This window comes from Capra hircus, chromosome 16 (genome assembly GCF_001704415.2).
Source record: "Capra hircus breed San Clemente chromosome 16, ASM170441v1, whole genome shotgun sequence".
Classification (NCBI taxonomy): domain Eukaryota; kingdom Metazoa; phylum Chordata; class Mammalia; order Artiodactyla; family Bovidae; genus Capra; species Capra hircus.
The window spans coordinates 1,476,251-1,494,682 of record NC_030823.1 but is presented as its reverse complement, the minus strand read 5'-3'; the positions used below and the strand labels follow the sequence as shown (position 1 = coordinate 1,494,682).

Below are 18,432 nucleotides of genomic sequence, written 5' to 3'. Positions count from 1 at the left end.
CCAGGAGCCCAGGGCTGGCTCACAGGAATCATCAGTAGAGAGCCCAACCTGGGGGACCCCAGAGGAGGTGGTGTCCCAGGAAGTATGATGGAGCCTCGCAGAGCAAAGGAGAGAAGTCCCAGGGCAGCAAATCTGCGAGTTCGTCACCTGCCTAGCTCTGTCCTCCGAAAGGCAAGTCACACCTTGGAACAGTAAAGCATGAGACAGATGAGGAGAGAAGTGAGGCGTGGTGTGGCGCTCGGAGCAGACAAGCCCCATTTACAGATGAGGAAGACTGAGGCTCAGCAGCCAGGTCACTCGTTCAGAGTCCCTCATCCGGTAGGGAACAGAGCCAGGGCTCAATCTCAGGTCCTAAAGGAGAATTTATCACCCGGGCTCCGTTATCCGCTCCCTGCTTATTACCTTTCGGCAGGAGGCACCGTCCAGGCGTGGCTGGATGAGGAAGGGGCAGACACATTTGAGGGGCAATGCATCGCCCAGTTTAGTGGTCCCCGGTACTGTGTGGTGGGGGTGGTAGGCCCTCGAAAGGCCAGGAGCATGCAAGTGTTCAGAGACTGAATCCCTGACTGAGAGTTTTGGACTTTTTCTTCTAAACGCTGGGGGCCGTGGATTCCAAAGTAGAGGATGGATGGAGTCACAGAGGCACATTCTTTGGAATATCCTCTCTTAATACCACCTCCTCACTCCCTCCCAACCTAGGCCTTTCAGATGAGTCTTGCTCCCGCTCTGCTGCCTAAACAGAGAGGGACTTCAGACTCGGCGCAGGTGGACCATTTTCCGGCCCTGCCTCACCAGTCCTTGTTGGGCCTTGGAGACCCCTCGCCCCTTGCGCCCTGAAGCGGAGGCAGTGCTCCGGCCGCCAACCTCGCGTGCGTCTCCAGCCCACAGCCCCCCAGATCCCCGGAAGCACCGAGGCTCTAGCTCAGGCGTCTCAGAGGATCGAGGGACTTGGCTGCTGCCCTCGCCCTCCGTCTGCCACAGAGAAAGCTCTCAGCAGGCCCGTCTGCCTCCTGCCCTTTCCAGTCGTCTGAGGAGCTCCTGGAATGGAGGCTGGGGTCCTTGCCCCCTTTCCCACTCTGGCTGTCCCCTCGGGATGCTGTAATCTCCGGTTCCAGCCTTACTTCGCTCCGCTGGCTCCTTGAGGCCCGAGGCCCCCGGAGCCCCGCATCTCGGGCTGCCTAGGGCGGGTTCTCCCCCAGCCTGTCCTGGGCGGTCTCGCCAAGTCCTGCAGAGCAGGGACAGGTGGGCTGGGCCGAACCGGCGCTGCCTGCCCGGGGCCTGCGTCCAGGATTTCTCTGCCCCTTCCGCCGAGTGGCTCCCCGACGGCCAGTGAACTCAGCGTTTCAGCCTTTGGCGGGGTGAGGGGTGACCTCAGGAGCCCCTTCTCCCCCACAGCTGCAGGCAGGTCCATGCTACTCAAACCTGGGATCCCCGGCTCCAGCCTGGTCTGCCCTGGGGTGGGAAGGACGGTCTTTCCAGCAGCTTCCTCTGGGGATGTGGGAGTGGGTTGTGGATCAGATCCCGGTAACACTCCCCGCCTGTCGCTCCTCCTGGACTCTGGGAGGAAGTCTGTGCGTTTGCACTTTTCATAGTAAATCCTTTTCAACGATAAAGGCTTCAGTTGTAAAAGTGATGCTTGTATCACATTAAGAGAGACCCATGGAGAAGGGAAATCGTTGTATTTAAGTGAAGAGAGGCTTAAATTTTAAAAACTAAGGTGATTCAAACAAACATTTGGAAGAGATGTAATAATCATGTGGGTGGATGCTGGCAGCTGCCCTTTGTGCCATCCTCAGTCGCTCCAGTCGCGCCCGCCTCTTGGCAACGCCGTGGACTGCAGCCCGCCAGGCTCCTCTGTCCCTGGGGCTCCCCAGGCAGGAATGCTGGGGCGGGCTGCCATCCCCTTCTGCAGGGGCCTGCCAGAATGCTGGGGCGGGCTGCCATCCCCTTCTGCAGGGGCCTTCCCGGCCCAGGGCTTGAACCTGTGTCTCTTGCATCTGTTGCGTTGGCAGGTGGGCTCTTTACCTCCAGCGCCCCCTGGGAAGTGCCCTTTTCTAGCCCTTGCTTATTGCAGTATTTCTTTACCCAGAAGTGACCCCAGGAACTCATCTGGGGTCTCCGACTTCTGGGTCTCAGAGGCAGATGGGACTAGGATCTGGTTAGCCTACCTGGAAGTTCGGGTGGGAATACTCCATTTTCCTTCCATCTTCCCGATCATGACTAGGAAACTCAGCGTCTCTCCTGCATGCGGTTATTGTCACAGAAATCTTTTCTCAGCATCCGCAGAAAGGCGAAGAGGGGGAAACTGAGGCTGTTTGGGGTAGGGAGAGAGAGAGAACTCTGAATGATATCGGCTTTTCTGCAGCAGAAACAGGGCTGAAATCCTATTGACTGAAGCCTTCCTTTCTGCCTCTGACCCTCAATAATGCAAAACACAGGTACTCCCAGCTCAGCTAGCATCCTTGCCCAAGGTCACTGGAGACCAGTTGGGCTGGGGGACCTAGAAGGTCCTGGCATCTTGTAATGGCCTCCAATCTGCTCCAAACATGATTTCTTTAAATTCACTGGGTGGACTCGGGGGAAGGGAAGGCACTAGGGCTCTCACCACAGCCTCCCGACACCCGGAGGCATGCCCGGCTCTCGGGTGGACAGCCGTGGAGACACAGGCAACCACAGGCAGGCCTGGGGAGGCCCTCGATGCCAGACCCTGGCCAGCTGTGGCTCCCTGCACTCTGGTGGGAGGAGCGCGGAATGCAGCTTGCACGGATGGCGGCCCCGTTGCCCTTTGGGGGGCAGCCTCGGCCCTGCGGTGGATGGCCAGGAAGCCTGTGCTGAGGAGCTCTGTTCTCACCCAGGCGGGCAGTACGGGTGCTTAACAGCTCGTCACTGGGGTGGATGGAGTTAAACCTTTCCAGGGACTATTTACTCCTGATCCTAAGTGACAGCTTGGGGAGGGAGCATCACGTGGCCCTGAAATCCCCCGGGAGCCGATGGAGCATGCCCGGCTGCTTCTGCCTGGGAAAGATGCTGGATCCCGCAGTCCCCGCAGCAGCATCCTCTCCCCGCGCCAGGGACCTGTCAGCCGGAGAGGTGACTGATTAGACCAGACCAGACCCGAGCCCTGCGCCTTGGAAGGGGGCCCTGGGGGCAGGGAGGAGGACCCCAGCTGGCCCGAGCTGGGGGGAGGGCTGCCTGGGGGCTCGGAGAGATATAGCTTTTCAGCGTGGGGCTCGCACCTCAGCAGCCGGTGAGTCTGTTTTGATGCATCATGTGGGCGAGCGGGGAGGGGAGAGCTTGGGCTCTGGTCGGGGCTGGCAGCCGCCTGCCCACCGTGTGAGTCTGGGCTGCTGGCACTGCGGTGCCACCGCCTTCCCCATCCCTCATTCTTGGCAGCGATGCTTCAGGATCGTGGATGCTGAGAATGCTAATTTTATCCCTGTCTGTGCCCCCACCGCCACCTCCAGAATCCCCGGTGAAGGCTCATGTTGTCTGAATTTATTACATTTGAACCAGATCGCCTGCGTGAGGCCAGCCTTGGGGATGCCAGCTTCCTGGGGTCCAACCGGGGCCCCAGTCTGGCTTGAGCAGAGAGGCCAGCCCCACCCTGCCTCTAATCTTGCCAGAGGAGTGGGTTCAAGACCAGCAGGAAGGAGAGGAGGGGTTTGGGGGTTCAGGCTCAGGTCAGCCCCAGGGACCCATCTCCCTCAGTGTGGGGGGGTCGGGTGTATATTTTATGGGTTAGAGGTTGGGGCTTACGGCCGCTGAGCTCTTGAATTCCTCGGGGGCATCTGACCTCGGGTTCTCAGATTCCGTGGGGAGCCCCTGAGAGAGCTGGTGCCTTCTGCGTGGGCATTGGGGGATGGGTTTGTCATGGAGGGGGCCAGGCTGCAGCCCCCAGAGCCTCGGGCGTATTGTGTGGGGTTCTGGGCACAGGTTGGTGAAATGGCAGAGTAGGGTGATGAGCAGGGGCCCAGGGGAGAGTTGGACGGGAAAGGAGGAGAGGCCCTGGGAGATTCTCCTTCTTTAACCGCAGGCGCAGGGGAAGGAGCGGGGGCTGCAGCCTAGAGCCTCGGAAGGCCAGAGGTGGGAGAGCCAGGAGGGAGCCAGCCCCGGGGTGCAGGGCCGGGTTAGCGCTGAGCTGGGGGGGAGAGGGTGGGAGCAGGACGGGTGCAGAGTCAGAGGGGGTCCCAGCCTTCAGAGCCTGGCTGTTCCTCCCCCATCCCTGTAGGGCCTTTACCCTCGGTCTGGCTCCCTTGAGGGTCTCCTGCATGTAGGGCTGGGAACCCTGGTGGAACGGCTCTGCCTGAGCCTGCTGTCCAGACAGCCTTGGGTGCATGGCAGGCACCTGCCTACGACTCTCCCAGATCTGGATTCCAGGCCTCCCTGGGGGTGCCCAGGAGCTGGAGGCTTCCGTGGGCTCCCACCGTGGAGGTCCGCCCCTCTGCCCACCGGCGCTGCCTCCCTGGCGGAGCAGACTGGGGCGGGGGACCGGAGCCATCGCCAGGTGGGGCGGCCGGGGGGTGAGCCTGGCAGTGCCCCGGGGCTTGCCTGGCAGAAAACAAGGGCTCCCTGTGTCCTCAGCAGGGCGCAGAGTGCTGGGCTGCAGATATGAATTATTAAGAGTCCTTGGCTTTCCAATCAGAGGCGAGGTGCTAAACGTGTTAGCGCGGCTGTGTAATTAATCCTGGGGGCGCTGCACAGGCTCGAGACAATGGGGGCCTTTTTTTCCCTGGGTTCTGCTTCTTTTCCTTCTTCACAGGAAGGTGATGGTGCAGGACGCATTACACAGATAATTACTTTTAACGTGTCTGCCTGGATTATTCAGTTGGGTTCTTCCTGCGTGGTGTAAATGACTTAATTACCGAGGAAGTCAGTGAGCAGGCAGTCCCGTGGACGGGCTGACACCTCACCTGACAGCCTGAGCCCGGGTCCTGCGTCTTCCTTCCGGGCCTGCCGTGGGTCCCCTGAGGCCGCTGCACTGAGCCTGGACCCCCAGAGGGGCCTCAGGAAGGGGAGGCTTGCAGTGGGGGGAGAGCTTGCTGAGAGGCAGCTCAGCTGCGGCAGAGAGTCCTACTAGGGGAGGAGGCAGCATGGACATCAGCCGTCAGTGAGATGACTGGGAGGCCAGTCTCCAACAGTTAAAAGAAACCGCACGTATTCAGAGAGGAAAGAACACGTTTGGGAAACATTCAGAATAAATGGTGAGCGGAGAGGAAGCGCGCTGAGGGCAGGCTGAGTGGGACCCTCCTCTTGGCAGTCATGGGCCAGGTGGGCTCCTGCCCTGCACCCACGGCTCCAGACGCCTTCCAAGCGCAGACGAACCCTCTGCAGCCTCCTTGAGGGGCACAGCTGGGTCCTACCCTCGCCTGGATAGTCCCAGTGACGGGGGCTCATTGCCTCTCCAGGCAGCCTGCTCCACGGTCAGAACATTCTTCTGTCCTGAATCAAAACCTGCCCACTTCTAAGTTCCACCCTTTGGTTTTGGTTCTTCGAAGCAGCACAGAACAAATCAGCTGTCTTTCCAAGAGTGATAAAGATGGTTTTCTTCATATTAAAATAGTGCATAATAGCCTTTGGACATGATGTAGTTTATGTAATCGTATTTGTGTTGGACACTTAGGTGGTTACCCTTTTTTTCACAAATAAATATATATATATATATGCCAAAATATTGAAATTATATGCTGCATTTCTGAGAGAATTACACTTAATTTTAATCTTTTCTTTATGGGTTACCCTACATTCTTAATGACTATGTATTAGTTTTATACTCACAGAATAGTAATTTTTTTTTCTGTATTTTGGGTTATTTTCTTAGGATGAATGCTAAGACATAGAATTAATGTGATACAGGCTATACATAAAAAAATTACTATTCTGTGAGTATAAAACTAATACATAGTCATTAAGACTGTAGGGTAACGCATAAGGAAAAGATTAAAATTAAGTGTAATTCTCTCAGAGATGCAGTATATAGTTTGAATATTTTGGTGTATATATATATTTGTGAATTCATGCACAGACATATGACTATGTTTATTACCAAAATACACACATATACTGTGAAACATTGACCAAGTATATATTTTTGTCACTTAAATAAAAAGCATTTCTCCATGTCATCAAGTATACTTTTACAATGTCAATTTTAGTGACAGGTATTTCATTATAGACCTGTTCCATTTATTTGTTTGTTTAACTATGGTAAACTATGTGTTTCCAGCTTTTCACTTTTATAAATAATGCTACAGTGAACATATTAACTACCTGACTCTTTACATGTATCAGTGACTTTTTTCCTTAGGTTACATTTCTAGAAGTGGAATTCCTATGTTTTAAAGTAGCTTGACATATTTTGCCAATTCACTGTTAGAAAGCACTAACTTCCATTCCCAGCAGCTGTGTATGAGAACGTATTTTGTGGCCTGAGCATCAGCCTTGACTATTCTAGCTTTTTTCACTGTTTTGATGCATTGTTTCTTGAGATGGATGAACGTTTGCCTATTAGCGAGTTTTAAAATTTAAAATTCTAGACGTTTAAAGGGTGAAGGGTCACCTGTTATCATTTGTTTGTTCACGCCTTTGGGTTTTCTTAAAAGATAACTTAGTGCAGTCGTCAAGATTGCAGTTACGGGGCCGCACTGAGGCCGACTCTGGGTTCTGCCACTTACCAGGGACACGAGCTTGACCGTGACTTATCTCTCTGTACCTCAGTTTCTCCATCTGTAAACTGAGGATAGTAATGTTCCTTATCTCTCAGACGTTCTTGTGACGATAAATGAGGTCACATATGTAAAGCACATAGCATCATGCTAAGCAGAGAAAGCAACTGTGCTTTTATTATCTTACTAGTGTTGATTGGCTTGAGAAACACAGAAGCCAGTGTCATGCTTTCCCTCCCCCCGAGTCCCCCCCGCACTTGGGAGCAGACGCCTCGGGAGACACCGCCCGCCCCCTCAGGCTCTGCTGCTGCCTCCCCCAGGCTCGGTCTCCCCAGCACAGAGCTCAGGGAGCCAGCCGCCCCCACCCCCACGGGCACCCCGGTAGTATCACGCCCCTGTGACTCCTTCTGGCGGGAGCTTGGACAAGAGAAATCGCCTCTGCTAGTGTCTTCTGGCTAGCAGGACATTCCGCTGGAGTCCCTGCTCCAGCTGCCCAGCCCCTCACACGCTGCAAGGCAGATGGTATCCAGGGTGACATCAGATCCTTCCAGGTCACTTAATCTCTGAGAAGGCTTGGTCCTTCTTGTGTGAACACAGGTTTCAGGGATGGGCAAGTCAACACTGACCTGGCAAATATGGGTGGATGCTGAGACGTCCCCCCTGCAGGGCCTGGGACCACCCCTCTTCCGCAGGGAAGGCGAGGGCCCTCCCTAACTGACATTACCATGTCCGCTCAGTCTGGCTCTTCATTACCTGAGAACTTGAGTCTATAATTGCAGGTGCCAATTCGCTTTTAATTAGCCTAATGCTTGCAATTAGCTTGTTACATTCAACCTAACCTCTGGTGGTGAGGTCATTTTTACTGATTTTGCTTGGTTCCTGGGTCCTCATTAGTATCAGTGGGCTCTCCACAGATTGCAGGCCAGTCTGTTTGTCTCTCCTGAAACTGCAGCTGCTAGCTGGGGAATTGAAGGGGTCACAGCAGGGAAGGAAAATCTGCTTTAGGTGAGGTGGGATGGTGGGTTGGGAGTGTTCTGATGGAAACATAGTTAGATTTGTTGGACTCACAAGTGAGGTCTAGAATCCAGCTTCCTTCCTTCTAATTCAATGTTCTGCCCCTTCTGAACCTCAGTTTCCCCATCTCTAAAATGGGAGTAATAATTATTTGCCCTGTTTGCATCTCTGAGGTTTAAATGACTTAACGTAGGAGATGGGTGTGAATGTAAAGCAATATGAAATTACTTTATCACGTCAAATGTGAAAGTTCTTTAGAATTAAACAAATGATCCCAGCGTCCCTGGACACTAGTTCCTGGACCTATCTGTCGCTTCTCTTGCTGTTTTCTTGATTCTTGATTCCACTGTCTTTGGATCTTGTTCATTCCCCCCAAACCATGGGTGATTTGAAGGCATCGACATATAACAAATGCTCCATACATAGTTTTGTTGTTCAGTCGCTCAGTTGTGTCCGACTCTTTGCGACCCCATGGACTGCAGCGTGCCAGGCTTCCCTGTCCTTCACCATCTTCCGGAGCTTGCTCAAACTCATGTCCATTGAGTCGGTGGTGCCATTCAACTGTCCAGTCCTCTGTCGTCCCCTTCTCCTCCTGCCTTCAATCTTTCCCAGCATCAGGGTCTTTTCTGATGAGTTGGCTCTTCGCATCAGGTGGCCAGAGCATTGTAACTTCAGCTTCAGCACCAGTCCTTCCAGTGACTATTCAGGACTGATTTCCTTTAGGATGGACTGGTTGGATCTCCTTGCAGTCCCAGGGGCTCTCAGAGCTTCTCCAACACCACAGTTCAGAAGCATCAATTCTTGGGCGCTCAGCCTTCCTTATGGTCCAACTCTTGGTTGGATATATAAAGATTTGGATGGGAAGACGTGTGGCCCAAGGGATCGCATAGGGAAACAGTTATGAGAAAGCCTTTGGTGGCAGCTGGCAGGGGGCGTTGACTTCCTGTCCTCTTCAGCCATGCCCCCTACTCCACTCCACTGGGCTGCTCCACGGCTGGAACTTCGCGTTTTTGTGAAGTTCCGCATAGAGTCAGGCACATAGCGGTTGTTTGATACCTGCTTCATGACTGGGTGAGTGAGACAGGGTAATGTGGTAGAGGCTGCGTGGAATTGGGTCAATGAACGCGATTGGAATCTTGGCCCCCCTGCTTCCTTTCAGCAAATATTTACTGTGTGCTTATTATGGACCAGATACTAAGCTGTGAAAATGAATTTTAAAATCCGTGGTTTAGGAAGGGAGTAGACGTGTGCAATGATATATGATATGAGATGTATACGTTAGAGATACATGTATATGATATGATATCTGTGTATGACAGAGACATGTGTTGTGTTTGTTGGTGGCCAAGAAAGACTCTCTCCCTGGGGAGTCAGGAAAGGACTCCTGAGGAGGGGCCTGAACCTGGTCTCCTCAGTTTGGGGAAGTCGCTTAACGTCCTTGGGGCTTGGTTTCCCAAGCTATTGTGTGGGGGAGACTAAAACATCCTTCATGGAGGTGAGGATGAAATGAACTGAAATAACATGAATGAAACGTCTGGCCGCAAATAATCTTTTAATAAATGTTAAAAATGTTTTCTTAGAGCCAGTCCATGTACTTGGTTGGTGGAGGAGAGGCGCTAGCCAGGGTCTCAAGGAATTTCAGAAACTGATTCATGCAGCTTCGTTTCAGCTCTGCTAGGTAATACCTGTGTGACCTTGAGCAGGTCTCTTCTCCAAGTCTCAGTTGCTGTGTCTACAAAGCACGGATAACTAATCTGTTATCTGGATCAACAGAGAGACTTCAGGCAAGGTACCTAGAAGATGCTTGGTCCATAGTAAGTACGGGAAAATAGTAGCTCTTCCTTGTTATTATTAGCAGCATATTTCATGGAGAGACTACATCTGCACGCTGACACGTTGCATGCATGCTGAAGCCCAGATTTGCTCAGAATGGAAGGGGGGGTGAGGGGGTCCAGGGTAAGACTGGGTGATAGCCAGCACCTTCTGAGAAACTTTCCTCTAGGTGAGGTGATCAGAATTCTGTTGAAGTTTGGAGGCTACCAGGCTTGAGTGAATTGGTGAGGTTTGCTATAGCTGGGAGAGCCTGCTTCATGGGAAACTGAGAGGTAACCCCCTGACAGCAGGAACTTAATTCCCTCAGGCACGTAGCGGCCGTTCCTGCAGGCAACATCCCAGTGGCTCTGTCGCCTGGCTGGTCCCTTGACCTTCCTAAGCAAAGCAGCCTGGCGGCCATGCTGGGTTGCCGTGGTAACTGGCGCCCTCCCAGCTGGGTTGCCCTGGTAACCAGTTAGCTGGTATTGGGGGAGGGGGATGGTGAGCTGGGGGAAATCAGCCTCAAAAGAGGCAGAGAAGGACAAGGGTGGGACCAAGAGGAAAACACATCCCAGGTGCCCCAGCGTAGCTCACATCTCTCTCCCTCGTGGGACGGGGAAATCCAGAGAAAGGCAGGTAGGAAAGGATGCTGTGTTGCTTCCTGCTGTGTGTGTGTGCTGGCGCGAGTCATCTTGAGCAACGAAGGATCCTCGAAGGCTTGATCGGGCAGCGCAGGAGCTCTCTCAGGCCAGGACAAAAGCAACGAGGTCCAGAGAGGGGGTCCATGTCCCCATCCCGGTCGCACCACCCCGACGACGTTATCCTCTCTGAACCCGTTTCCTCATCCGTGAAATGTTAGCGCAGACCTTCAGGGCCACTGGGACGGTGCCCGGTTTGCCGGTGATGGTTCCCTCATCTTTCTTGCTGATTTCTGTTCGGTGGACGCTTTCCAGCCTGTGAGCAGCCTGTATTGGACGCCCACCCTGCTCTGGGCCCAGCACAATGGGGGAAGGAGATGGGAGGTTTGGAATTCTTGGGAACTTGAGACCTATCTCTCAGCCTCAGGGAGTTTACCGTCCCAGTCTCCCGAGGGCAAGAAGCAAAGGTATACAGTTGGGAACATCTGCAAGCAAGTTTTCAAAGTAGAATCTAACTGAAATTTTTGCTGCCAGCAGAAATACATTTTCCATTACAACCCAGCAAATGTGTGTGATACCCTAACTGTGTCATGCACACTTCATGTCATAGTTGAGTCTAGTCTGGTCTATTTTGTTTAAAAAAAAGACAAAAAAGGTATTTTGACCCTTTAGCTTGATTTCACACCCACCTGTGGTTTGAGAAACACTGAGAGAGATGCTGAGCTAAATCTCCTTCCACCTTCCATATGTGAGGTTGTCTGGTTGGCTCTTCATGATTGAAGTGTGTGAGGTCAAATGACTTGCCCGGGGTCACAGATTAAAAGGCATATGGTTGGCTCAGGGTCACAGAGCCAAGGTTTAAAAGGGGGTCTGTGTGGCTCAGGCTCATAGCACCCCTGTGTGTGCTGAATTTGTTGCCTATTTCCATTCTTAATACAAGAGGATTCCTCTTATAAACAGAGGCGAGGCTTCAAAGATCCCAAATGAGGTCCTGGGGCTGAGCCTAGGCCTCAGTCCCTGATGTCTGCTGGGGGCCGAGGGGGCTGTGAAAGCTGAGGCTGAGCCTGAAGCATCCTGGGTGCTCCCTCTGTGTCTCTGAGGCTGGGCCTGAAGCAGTCAAGGTGCTCCCTCTGCATCTGTGAGGTGAGTCTGAAGTGGCCTGGGTGCTCCCTCTGCGTCTGTGAGGCTGAGCCTGCAGCGGTCTGGGTGCTGCCTCTGCGTCTGTGAGGCTGAGCCTGCAGCGGTCTGGGTGCTTCCTTGCTCTGTGAGGCTGAGCCTGCAGCGGTCTGGGTGCTCCCTCTGTGTCTGTGAGGCTGAGCCTGCAGCGGTCTGGGTGCTGCCTCTGTGTCTTTGAGGCTGAGCCTGCAGCAGTCTGGTGCTCCCTCTGTGTCTGTGAGGCTGAGCCTGCAGCGGTCTGGGTGCTCCCTCTGCGTCTGTGAGGCTGAGCCTGCAGCAGTCTGGGTGCTTCCTTGCTCTGTGAGGCTGAGCCTGCAGCAGTCTGGGTGCTCCCTCTGTGTCTTTGAGGCTGAGCCTGCAGCAGTTTGGTGCTCCCTCTGTGTCTGTGAGGCTGAGCCTGCAGCGGTCTGGGTGCTTCCTTGCTCTGTGAGGCTGAGCCTGCAGCAGTCTGGGTGCTCCCTCTGCGTCTGTGAGGCTGAGTCTGCGTCAGTCTGGGTGCTCCCTCTGCATCTGTGAGGTGAGCCTGCAGCGGCCTGGGTGCTCCCTCTGCGTCTGTGAGGCTGAGCCTGCAGCGGTCTGGGTGCTGCCTCTGCATCTGTGAGGCTGAGCCTGCAGCGGTCTGGGTGCTCCCTCTGCATCTGTGAGGTGAGTCTGAAGTGGCCTGGGTGCTCCCTTGCTCTGTGAAGCTGAGCCTGCAGCAGTCTGGATGCTCCCTCTGTGTCTTTGAGGCTGAGCCTGCAGCAGTCTGGATGCTCCCTCTGTGTCTTTGAGGCTGAGCCTGCAGCAGTCTGGGTGGTCCCTGTATGTCTGTGAGGCTGAGTCTGAAGCTGTCTGGTGCTCCCTTGCGTCTGTAAGGAGAGGGGGAAGGAGAGACAGGGGCTGGGCCTGGCCGCACTGAAGCTACCCCCCAGCGAGCTCTCCTGGGTCTGAGCCTGTCAGGGTCCTGGGCTTCCCTCCCAGCACAGGCTCCTGGGAGGTTTCCTGACAGGAGAGCCTTAAGCCAGGCCCAGGAAAGCCAGTTTTTATCCGTCCATTTCCAGCGTGATGAAGGACGTGAGAGTCAGCCCGGGCGGCCAGGCACAAAGTAACCACACAGTAGGCCCCGCTGGGCCCGCAGGGGTGAGGAGCGATGGCCAGCAGAGGGTGGGCCCCCGGAAGCGCCTGTGACAGGGCCGAGGTCGGGAGCAGAGTAGGAACCCGAGCCCGTGGAGCAGCGGCCGTTTGCAGCCTGTCTCCTCTCAGGGCCTGTGGCTCCGCCTGGGGCGTGGGCCCTCCTCCAGTGGACCTTGCCCTTTGCAAACGCCGGAGCGAGGTGCTGCCCGCCAGGCCTTTGGGTGCGTTCCCTCTACAGCGTCTCCGCCTGCCCAGTGTGGAGGGGAGGCCGGGGGCTGCAGGTGTGAGGGGGGCCCCAGCCTCAGGCCCCTCCCCTGGACTTCAGGCGTCCAGCCCAGGACTCCGAGCCAATGTGAGGAGTGTCGTGTCCCAGCTGCTCGCGGCCAGGACCCTGGGCTCAGGGCTTGCGGCCAGCACAGTGGGCGGTGCCTAGGAATTCTGCTGGGGCTCGGGTGGGGTGTGTGTCCATCTGAGGCTGAGAGAGGGTGGGGTTCCGGTAAGGAGAATCAGCGCTTCGGGGTCAAATGGGGAGACTGTTCGGTGCTCGAAGAGGAACCGATTTACACAGGAGTTGGATGGCCGTCTGTCTTGTAGAGACCCTTTCTCTCTGCATCTGTGGGTTCTGCCTGTGCCCAGCTTGCTCTGTGCTGGCTTCCCTTCAGCTTGTCCCGGTGAACTGATCACCCCTCTTTACTTATGAAGAATCTAGCATTTCTGAGATGATGGGCCACCCATCCGGGACCACGTTGACAAGTGGGGGAGACTGATGGTTTTCTGCCCCTCATGTGACCCACGTTTGAATGCGTGCTTATTAGCCAGAGAAGAGGAGATGATGGAGGCGGGGGTGAGGAGGGGAGACATGACTGTCTGCTTCCCCTTTGCTATGACGCCCCTAATAGTCACGGCGCAGGTCAGCCGGCAGGGCTGCCCCACTGGCCTCTCCCCAGGTGTCCAGCCCCTGCGTCCTTGGGAAAGGCAGCTGGCAAACGCTGCCTTCTCCGGAGGAGCGAAGGTGTGCGCATGTGTTGCTTATATGCTCACATGAAAGTGCAGCTGCAGGGGCCCTTCAGGTCCTGTAGAGGGAAAGGCAGAGATGCTGAGGTGAAACCTTGGAGGCAGAGCTGAGCTGCATCGGGGACCAGGGACCACAGGCAGTGTTGGTCCCTGCAGCTCCCTTGGCCCACGTAGTGCTGGAGGAAGGCATTGTCTAATCAGGCAGCAGCTCCTTCAGGAGACACAGCCTCCTTCAGCAGTGCAGGCCTCCTCTGAATCCAGAAGCCAGTGTCCTCATTAAACCAACTTAGCCCTCTGGTGGCAGCCGACAGGGCGGGCTTAACTCATTCCCTTCTTTCCGCTGTACTCCACTCCCATGTGTTTCTGCCCTTCCCCAGCATCCCCGTCATTGTAGTTACTGTGTGTGTGTGTAGACGTGAGTGTGGAGAGAGACGGAAGAGATGTCTCCCCTGCTCACCCCCACCTCCATCATCTCCTCTTCTCTGGCTAATAAGCACGCATTCAAACGTGGGTCACATGAGGGGCAGAAAACCATCAGTCTCCCCCACTTGTCAACGTGGTCCCGGATGGGTGGCCCATCATCTCAGAAATGCTAGATTCTTCATAAGTAAAGAGGGGTGATCAGTTCACCGGGACAAGCTGAAGGGAAGCCAGCACAGAGCAAGCTGGGCACAGGCAGAACCCACACTGACTTTCCCCCGTGTCTCTGATCCCGCTCTTAAGGTCAAATGGTTCAGCGTAGAAAGGAGGGTTTGTGCGGGGGCCCTACCGCAGGCGCAGGGAGCGGAGCTGGGAGAAGGGGGACGAGGAGGGGTCATGGCTGGTCTGCCGTCTGCTTCAGCGTTGTGCTTGTCAAGCCAGCCACGTCCATCAGCCTGCTAGGACTTGTGCTTTGGGCGAGGTTGTATCAGGGCAAAGTGCACATGGGTTCTCGGGGACCGAGATAGAGATCCCACACGTGAAGAAAGAGGAAGAGGAGGGAGAAACTGAGGCCTTGGCCCAGTGGCGATGGGGAGTGAGGAGAGGGTTGTCAGTGGAGGGAAGCCTTAAAGGGTGTGGGGCTGAGGTCTGGGAAGGAAGCCTGGATTGGCGTGGACAGGACCAGGCTCAGATGCCTTCTGACGGGCTACCTCTGGTCAGCTGTTCTGGAGGCAGAGTGGCAGAGCGTGGCAACTTAGCATCTAGACCCTAGAAAGGACTTTCCTGAACTTAAACGGAAAACATCCTGATCAGGCCCAGCATCTTCAAATCTGGTGTTGTCCAAGGCCAAGCCATCAACACTTGTGCTTATCCAGTTATATTGTTTAAAGTGTCCTTTCATTGACTGAAGTAGCCAGTTGGAAATAGAAGTTGCTCTGAAACATTTTCTTTCACATATGTCTTTTTGATGAATTTGTGACTCCTCACAGTAATCACATTGTCTTGAAATGGTGCATGCATCCCTGGGCACTCTGTGCTTGGGTTGGGGCAGTGTGCAAGAGAATAAGACGTCCAGCTGCTCTCCACCCGAGTCCTCTTGTGGGCTGAGATTTCAGATGATTTTTGCTCCTCCTGGTTTAGAGCCAGTCCTTGACTGAAGGATTTGCAGGGTGCCGTTTGATTGCATTTTGTCCGTTTTTCTCTGCCTTTCTTCTTGGGGGTGTGGCTTTGTCACTTACTTCTTGAGTCCTCGGATAATGTAGATAAAGTGCTGGCCGACGGCATAACTTGGGTAGGAAACACAGAACCCCCTTTATACTGTTAATGATGACTGTCTATATTCTTAACATCTCCTTGAGAAGCGGTGAGCTATTTTCAGCCAGTTTAGAAGAGTTTGTCACTCCCACAAGAACCTCATGAGTTAACAGGTCAGAGGAAGGAGGTGTCAGCGGAAGCTCATTTGCATGTTTCCCACACTCTTTCCTCTGGCTCAGGTTGCAGACGTCCCAGGCAAGTTGTAGTGTGGGCATAGCTGTCACTTTCCCTCCATCACATCTACCAGAATCTGTGGGCAAGTCTGGGCTACATGTAGCTCATTATAAACACTGTGCTCGGATGTCAGAGCCTATTTTTCCAGATGGAGAGACCAAGACAGGAGACAGAGCTAGACTCTCAGCCTCGGAAGCAAACTTTCATTTGGTCCAACCTTCCTCCCAGATAGCAGCACCCTAGACGTGTGAGCCCCTGGCACTCTTGAGCCCCCCAGTGACTAGGAGCACTCCTCTGTGAAGCAGCTTTATCTGTTGTTGGACAGCTTCAGCTCACGGCCTTCCTTGATGCTGAGCTCAACCTCTCCTTCTTCTACCATCCATTCTTGGGTTCTAGTTCAGCATCCTGGCCATCCTGACATTCTTTCCTGAGATCACTCGTTTGTCTTCATTTCAAGAGTCAGACCAGGTTCAGAGAGTGTGGCCTGGTGGGAAAACAGGCTGCAGGGCTCACCTGCCTGAGCGTGCACCCTCCTCCTCATCAGCTGTGTGGCCAGGGTATAATCCCAACCTCTTCAAACCTCAGTTCATCCATCTGTAAAATGTGGATAATGATGGCACTCATCTCCTGGGGTTGTTGAGAGGCCTAACTGCATTAACATATGTAGAAGGCTTAGAACAGGGCCTGGCAACTGCAAGCTGCTCTGTGCAAGTGCAAGCTTTTAATCTTCTCTTAAACTATCTAGAATTGCACACAGTGTCCCAGATGTGGTCTGTTCAGTGGGACTCCAGTGCTCTCTGCTTGACCATCTCTTTCTATTAGGTCAGACTCAGTTTGAAAATCACTGGTGTTTAAGTTGTGCTCATTGTGCAGAAATCCTCAGGTTATTTTCCCGTGGACAGTTGCTAGGTTTAGAACTCCCCTCTTCTACATCAAAGATGTGCTCTGCTTTAGAGGGCAGGCCGGCGGCGTCAAGGGGCGCCGGAGCATCCCTTCGCGTTGGTTCCAAACGTGCATGAGCCCTCGGTGGCGCCGTCTGGTCATCTTTGTAAGACTACTCTACATCTGGTGTTCTGCTTGGAAAATACCTTAACCCGCACTGGTCTGAAATAAAAGCCCCCTCCCCAAGGGTCTTTCCTCTCTCCGGGGATCTCTTTCGCTCTTCTCTGCTAATCTGATGTGCACTTGCTTATCGGGTGAGCTGAGCACGCACTTTTGACCTTCCTAACCTCCAGATTCAGCTCCTGCACTTCCCAGAGTCCCCAAGCTATAGGGAAAGGGACACCAGTGCCCCAGACGTGTTCAGAGCGCCTGGTTTCACGGGTAGGCTTTGAGACCCTCTAAACCCTTGTTCTTTATAGGCAGCCTCTACATCGTCTGGGAGCGTGTTAGAGATACAGAGTCTCAGGCTTCACTCCTGACCTACAGAATCAGAATCCAAATTTAACAATGTCCCCTACAGTTTCACATTAAAATTTAAGAGGTACTGCTCTGCAGTATTCGACTTGGGGTAGGAATGAGGGTGAGGTGGGGAGAATTCTGTTTTCCCAGATCTTACTGACTTACTAAAATCAGTCTTACTGACAAGGCTCCTGGGGACAAACATAAAACTATTTCTAGGATATTTGATCACTAACTGTCCACAGGCCCTGTTTGTTTCTTGGACTGCCAATAATAGGGTGTTTATAAAACTCTCATGCCTGAAAAAAAAACTAGATTGTATTTGAGTTTTCTCATTTTATTAGTAACAAGCTCTTGAGCATATTTCAAAGCTTTGAATTATATGCACAATGGGAATCTTTTAAATGATATGTGTAGGGTTTTACGTTTATGATGTATTTCATTTTGTCAGTGGTAGGCCACTGTTTCAGTATGTGGAATCTTGATCCTGCCCTACGTGTGTTAGCCCTCCCTCTCGGCCTTGTCAGGAGCAAATCTGGTAGCCTCCCCTTCTGGGTCTTTATGCAAACAGTAGATGAACCCGTGGAACACAGCAGGGTCCTGGCCAGACCCCGGTGGAGCTCGTTCATTCGTTCCGCCGGCCTTGCTGAGCACAGGAGCAGGGCCTCTGCAGTCAGATGAGCTGGTTTGAGCTATGCGTCTGCTCTCTGCTGCTTTCGTCAGCTTTCGTAAGGTGTTAGCGCCGCAGACTCCTGCTTCCTCATCTGCCATGGAGGAAGCTGGGGGAGTCAGCGGGATCCCCCAGTGCACTAAAGAAGGCCTCCTCCCCTCCCACTCGGAGCCCTGATCCCGTTAGTCAGTGGTGCTACCCAGGTATTAGTACTTTTAGAAGCTCTCCAGGTAATTCTCCCGCGAAGCTGGACTGAGAACCCCTGGGCCAGATGTCTGTCCCTGCGCAGTCTGCTGCTCTGGGCTCAGGGGCTCCCTGGCAGCCTGACAGTCATCTTCTGGGGCCTCTGGTCCCGCAGCCTGAGCGGTACCGGCTGGGTCTGTGGTAGGAGAGAGGGTGCTGGTGCTGGGCAGGTCGTGTGGAACTGCAGGTACCCTTGTCTTCCCCAACCCCCTGGGAGAGGACTTGGGGTGCCCCCTATCAGCCATCTGCCCTTCTGCCCTTCTCTGGACAGTGGAATCATCTTTGACTTCTCTGACGTTAGCTTCTTTCTGTGTTTCGGAGCTTGCTGCTTAAGAAGAATAGCCAAAGGCCAGTGGAGGTCAGTTTCAACATCAGCCAGACAAGATGGCTCCCTGTCTGTTTCCTCTCTTTGTTCTCTGATTCTGTGCCCCTGTGACTCAGAAGGTGACAGCCCCTCTGAGGCCTCCTCTTTCAAGCCTTCCCCTCCATAGGCTCCCGCAGGCCAAAAGCCACCCTGTGGCAGCCCCCAGGGCCTTTGCTGGCGCACGTGGATGCACGCACACTCCTCTGACCTGGCACTGGGGTGGGGTGTCAGAGCACCTCCTTGCCTAGCCTGGCTCATTTGGGACTAGACTGGCCTCGGCCCTGGGGCTCAGGATGTCCCTTTGAGCGTCCCTTCCCTGCTTCTGGGGTATGAGTGTGCTCAAGGTCTCTGTCATCTTGTCCCATCCCCTTCCTCCCCATGGTCGCCGCTGGGTACCACTGCTGGCTACGGGAAGTG

General features: G+C 54.1%; 1 protein-coding gene across 4 annotated transcripts in view; it reads left to right on the top strand.

Moving 5' to 3' along the window:
* PLEKHA6 (pleckstrin homology domain containing A6) overlaps positions 1 to 18,432 on the top strand; it is a 143,570-nt gene that overhangs the window by 15,510 nt on the left and 109,628 nt on the right. The window contains exon 1 of one of the 4 annotated variants that reach the window (XM_018060012.1): positions 2,876 to 3,247. The exons of the other annotated variants lie outside the window; for them this stretch is intronic. The gene's annotated coding sequence lies outside the window, so the exon portion shown is untranslated. Of the gene's footprint in view, positions 1 to 2,875; positions 3,248 to 18,432 lie in introns of those variants that run through there. 4 annotated transcript variants of the gene reach the window in all.